This window comes from Amblyomma maculatum, chromosome 3 (genome assembly GCF_055883805.1).
Source record: "Amblyomma maculatum isolate TAMU_Amacu chromosome 3, ASM5588380v1, whole genome shotgun sequence".
Lineage (NCBI taxonomy): Eukaryota > Metazoa > Arthropoda > Arachnida > Ixodida > Ixodidae > Amblyomma > Amblyomma maculatum.
In genome coordinates, this window is record NC_139346.1 from 116,893,808 (window position 1) to 116,899,807 (window position 6,000).

Sequence of the window (6,000 nt, forward strand, 5' to 3'; positions counted from 1 at the left end):
GCCGCGTCCAACATGACGCCCATTGAAAAAGCATGCGCCGCTAATCGCTAGGCTGCTCGGCTCCTGGGGGCGGTAGATGCTAGTCTGAACAGCCCGCTTTCTTCGTCTCTTCTGTCGTTTTGTCTCTTGCGGAGCCACCGTACCGAGCAAACCCAAATACGCCCCCGGCGTGTGCAAACAGCCTCGTGATGTGGCGCATGGATGCAGCGGTACTCCACGATGAAGAGTGCACAACGCCGAGAGTTGTGCTTGTCTGTGGCCGCAGTTAGTGACATAACACCTGCTACCTGGGACGCGCTGAAAACACGCTGGCGCGATGTTCTTCTGTGTGCGCAGAAGGCGCGGCGTGTCCGCATTTACAACCATGGTGCGCATCGTACCTGGCGGTGGTACGCTTACGTTCGCGATGCGCGAATATCTCGAGACGCTGCGCGAGCGTTATCACCGCATCCTCGAGGACAGTTCACGCGCATCACTCTCCGCGGGTCCATCCAACGTGCCGCTTGAGGATGCCGCGGACCTCGGACACGCTCGAGCCGTTGGCCAGAGCAGTAACAGGCGCACTCGCGTGGAGAGCGCCACGCTTGCGGACGGTACGACGTCTTCGGAACCCGCGGACATCCGCAGCTCGTGTACCGAGAATTTTGCGGCCCTCTTTTCGTCGCAAGGCCTCGACCAGGAGGATCGTTTTCAAGACGCTGTCGGTTCCTTCTGTGGGCCTCTTCCTCAACTTCCAGAAGACGCATGTTCGGCACTTAAGGAGCCGGCAACTTTGGGGGAGGTGCGTTTACCCTTAGGCGCCATGAACCGTCGACCGCTCTCGGTCCTGACGGGCTATTAGCCGGTTTTTATTCCACTTTCTTTGGCATCCTCGGTCCTTCTTTACTTCGGTTTGTAAATTTTTTTCTAAAGAGCAGAGCCAAGCCACCTTCGTTCAGTGTCGGCCATATTGTTCTAATTCAGAAAGAGGGCATGACACCATCGAGTCCCTCATCGTGGCGACTGATTACCCTCCTCAACACCGACTATAAACTTGTAGCCACATTGCTCGTCCGTAAGGTGCGAGTCTACCTGCAGGATTTGGTTAGCGCATACCAATGTTGCGGGGTACCTGGACGATGCTGTTCGCTTCGCTGACACTGACGAGAGACGTCTTTGAATACGCCTGTAACGTGGTTACTTGTTCGCCGTGCTCCGCTCATTTGGTATTCCTGACCAATTAGTCCAGCTCCTACGCGGCCTCTTCATAGACCTTAGCAGTGAACTAGTACTAAATGGCCAAAGTACCGGCAGCTTTCCGATTAAGCGGGGACTGCGTCAAGGGTGCCCGCTCTCGTCGGTACTCTTCATACTTTCGCTCGACTCGCTGCAGCGTATATCACTCTTCGTGCGTGACAATGACAGTTTCATTGTATTTTTTAACATCTTTTCGGAATACGCAGCTTTATGCGGAGCGCAGCTCAACACGAAGAAAAGTAAAGCACTCCGCTTCGGTCAGATCAGGGGCCCTTTAGCCGCTGACGTACCGTTTGTGGACGCAGTGCGTGTACTTGGCTTGCTGTTACAGCCAAGCGGGGTTTCTCCCCGTACCTGAGACGTAGTTCTCTTGCAAGCAATGCACGCTCTTTCTGACGCAGAGAGAGAGAGAGAGACACTTTAATGAAGAACAGAGATTTTAGCCAGCGTTTAAATTTCGCTGACTTGCTACTCTGTATAGGAAGGGGAATTCGGGTAGGTAAAGGTGGAAAATCGTGAGGAGATTAAACGAAATGAAGGGGGAGATAAAATGCGGCCATTAAGTGTGTTCTAAGGTGCATCGTGGAGTAATGGTATGAAATGAAATTATGAAATGCATGGTCCGATACATGTGCTTATAGAGTTCACAGCGTGAAAAAGGCCGAAGGGTAACATTCAAGGTGAACTAAAAGTTTGTCGAAAATTCCAATGTCTTTTTAATACGTAAATAAAAAGTTCATTGCGAGTCTTTGTTGCCTAGGGCAGGCTAAGGGACCTAAAACAATGCCCATTGTTAAAGGCACTCAGAAGAGGTTTTCCATGTTATGTTCGTAGTATGCGCGCTCGTCAGCGTACGCAGGACACTCAAGTAGGATATGTTGCACAGTTTCAACCTCACCACAGTTGTCACAAAGCGGAATGTTCATTTGACCAAAACGGTATCGCAAGCTATTTGTATATGCACAGTATAGGCGGAGTCTTCTGACGCAGCGCGTTTCAACCTCACGCTCAATGCTAAAGTCAGTGTCGTCAAGACACGAGCATGCGCTTTCACCTTTTATGTGGCGCATGTCGCGACAATCCCGCACCGTGTGGCGAACAGACTCGCGTTTCTTGTGGGGATTTTGTTTGGAATGGCAGGACAGCGCTAGCCGCCCGTCACATCCTACACCTTCCTAGAAGCAGGGGAGGCGTTGGCCTGCCGTGCATCACAACAGTGGCTCGAGTACTCACGTTAAGGCTTGTGGAGAGGCTATTGGCTGACGAATCTTACCCTGGCCTCTCGCTCATCCTGTACTGGATGAGTACGGCGTGTCTTGTGCTTACACCCGAACATTATCTCGGTCCACAGGCGGACAGACCTCTGCCGTTTTACCGCGAGGTTGCCGAGACAAAGTCGACTCTTGATGTAGACCTGTGAGATGTTAGTGTAGGCGACCTACCAGCCATACGCATAAGCGAACTAGTTGCCTTTCGCAGGCTTTCAGTTGATGAGCAACGAGAGACCGCTATCCCCAAATTGCGAGCGTGGGCAGCTTGTTGGATGCCAAATGAAGTGCGAGATTTTGACTGGCTTAGACGCTGGGGCGTCCTTCCCACGAGACAGAGCCTTGCCAGATAAGGTATTCTACCCAATGACCATTGTGCCAACTGCGGTGCTCCTGAGAGCCTTTCGCATTTTTTTTTCGCATGTGTAGTAGCGAAAACAATGTGGCGGCTCGCAGATAGGATGTTTAACGCCCGCATGAACCCCGGTGTCAGGCGCCGGCGCTACCCTTCTGAACGCCTTGTGTTCACTGTGGTTCTGTTTGTGTTGTGGCGTCACAGGTGCCTCGCTGAGGCGCGCCGAACTCCCGCCCGAGCAATTTACCCATCCTTGCAGAGGCTGCGCCTCGTCATCTGGATGTATCTGTCTGGACAGTTAGAAATGGACGGCGAGACGCGGTGTCTTCGGCGCTGGCACACGCGCTTCTATGCTGTACGGGGGAGCAGACTTGAGATGCCTGTCGTCCATTATTAGAACCCCCCCCCCCATTATTAGAACCCCCCCCCCCTTCTATAGTATTCACCCCTCTCTGGGGAGTCATCTTTTCAATTTATGTACCATAGAGTGTTTTGTGTAGTACTTTGGAATGTGAGTAATATGCGTTTTGTATGTATGTATGTATGTATGTATGTATGTATGTATGTATGTATGTATGTATGTATGTATGTATGTATGTATGTATGTATGTATGTATGTATGTATGTATGTATGTATGTACCCAATAACTTCTCTTTGCATGTATAGAATTAAACGGTTTTACAGACGCTCGCTAAATAAAAACTGATAAGAACTCTTCTTATCAACAATTGTTACAAACGGTACAGAATCATTCCGAGTTTTCGCAGAGACAAAATCAGCAGTACTTTCTTTTCACAATCAATTATAACTATCAAGCCTTGACAATTGAAGTCACCTGCATACTGAAGCAGCCATTTTATTTATTCTTGTGTTACTGAGGTTTATGTGTACGAAGTTCTCATTAATGGCTTGGCTTACTTTCTCGTTCACATCTTCTTGTAAGACGACGAACCAGCCTGTATCAATGGATGATTGTTTTTCGAGAGTGAAGAAGCCGAGATATCTGCTCGGGTCATTTTTGGTGTCCTTTGCTGGAAGTCTGTTTCCTCGGATTCGTTAGAGACTTTACGCCTTCCTGGAGACCTTTCCCGATCCTTTTGGACAACTTTGTTGGACATGCGCCAGTTAGGGGCTAGTAGGGAGTGAGCACAATACCGAGAGCTCGAACCTATGGCCCCTTGCTAAGTAAGCATGAAACTACTTCTGGTAACGCTGTATCGCCTCTACTACAAAGTCTTTTGACATAATCGTGTCACTACTCGTTCTGGTAGAGCTGAGGACTCGCTGGAACATTTGTAAAATATGCAACGTGCGTCTTTTACGAAATATCTGCGTGAACGAACACGCAAGGGAAGCATGCTTGGACAATGCGGACAACAGTATGATCGAACTTTTCCGCTCATTGCTTTGCCTCTACTGGTTGTGAGCCACCACTCACGAGCCCCAAGCTTCTAAGAAGGAGCAAAGGCAATGCAGACCTTGAGCTTTTAAAAGCCTATCTACACCAACAAAAAAGGCGAAGACTAACAGTGCGGAAAAGAACTGCCTGCGCGGCTTCTGTTTACATATCCGAAATGTTTTCTGCCTAAATGAACGTTTTCCGCAAATATCAGCTTAAATTATGTTCCCTAATGACGCTGGGCTCCGATGTTCTAATTATGGTTTCAATATTTTGGCCCCGCCTAAACTGGCAGTGCCTCACAAAAATTCACCGATTAGCTCATCGTCCCTCCCCACGGTAATCTTTAGTAAAAGGCGAAAGATTATTTCGTATGTTCAGGAGGGACCAGGGCGTTCGATGCCCTCCCGACGGCAATGTCCGACGACGTCCTTCAAACGGGACTCCTATCTAGGACCGCTTGCGCTGTCCACTCAAGACAAAATCGTCTGCCTGAAAAATGGACGGAAGGCATAGGGCGCCCCGTAATGCGAAGACCGTGTTAACAGCAAGCGATTTGTTAACTTATTCAAGAACACTCTATATGCATAAGGCAGCGGCGCGAAATTAACTGCCACAGAACGTTGCTTTGCTCTCGAAAACCGCCGCGGCAGCGCTCTGCGGCGGAGAAGTTGATAGCGCGAGGTGCTCTCTTAATCGCGTGGCTAGAACTTATCGAGAGTCAAACCCAGCCCGATAGCTGAACGAGTTGCAAGCACGATAGCGCGATAGCGCGATAGCACGACACTGACCCAGAACTCGCGTGAATCTATGTCAGCTCTGTATTGCAGGACAACACGTTGCGGTGCGACAAGCACGTTGAGCCAAGTTTCAAAGACTTCTACTGCAAAATGAGGGCAGAAATAACTCTTAATGTTAAGCAGAAGGGTGCGATGAAGAGCACTGAACTAAATTTCTTGTTATTTCTTTGAACTGAATCTCTTATTTTAAGCACAATCGCTCCTACATATTTCTCAGTTTAAACAGAAACAAATGATATGAGCAGTGTGGCCAATGTGGAATTCCGCCACTTTTTTGCAATACAGAACGCTTTAAATTAGGAGTCGAAAAGCGCCAGTGAAGTGTAAAAAGGACACAAATGAAAACCACTCACGCTTGCTATAGCGGTGTCCTCAGACTTCTAGCAGGTAATTATTTATAAGGTTTAAGGCGGTAGAATTTACCTCTACAAAGCACGACATTTGGGCAAGATTTTGTATATAAATATTCTATATGCGCAGGAATCGCCCCTTTATGGCGATTCCATCGAATATAAATTCGAATATAAATATTCGAATTGTGTATGTGGATTTTAGACCCGATATGGCCTGAACCCACTCGAAACGGTCAGTGAAGGTGTTTGGCACCTGTTTGCAACAATTTTATTTTCGGCTCGCTGTTCGATTCGAAGCTTTCAAGGACTAGCGTTTCTGACGGGCTAAGCCTAATCGACGCCCTCAGGGCCCACCACGACCACGGCTGCTCCCGGGCCACAGCCGGGCGGCGCTGCCGCCACAGCGCATCCGGAAGATGTGACCTTCAAAATTTTACGCCCGGCGACCTTAACTCCGTGCCAACCACCGACTACGACCCCACAGTCAAGCCAAGTTACAAGGCGTTCCGATTATCCGCCATTACCGGCGGGTCACGAGCAGATGGATGCTGCGCCATACTACGTATCCAGCCAAACCCTGACTCCGAC

At 49.2% G+C, this 6,000-nt stretch overlaps 1 non-coding gene across 1 annotated transcript; it reads right to left on the reverse strand.

The window, feature by feature from the left end:
• Positions 1-4,535: 4,535 nt before the first annotated feature.
• Positions 4,536-4,655, reverse strand: LOC146195778 (U5 spliceosomal RNA). The gene has a single exon (XR_014706249.1). It is a non-coding gene; the product is annotated as a U5 spliceosomal RNA (small nuclear RNA).
• Positions 4,656-6,000: the final 1,345 nt, after the last annotated feature.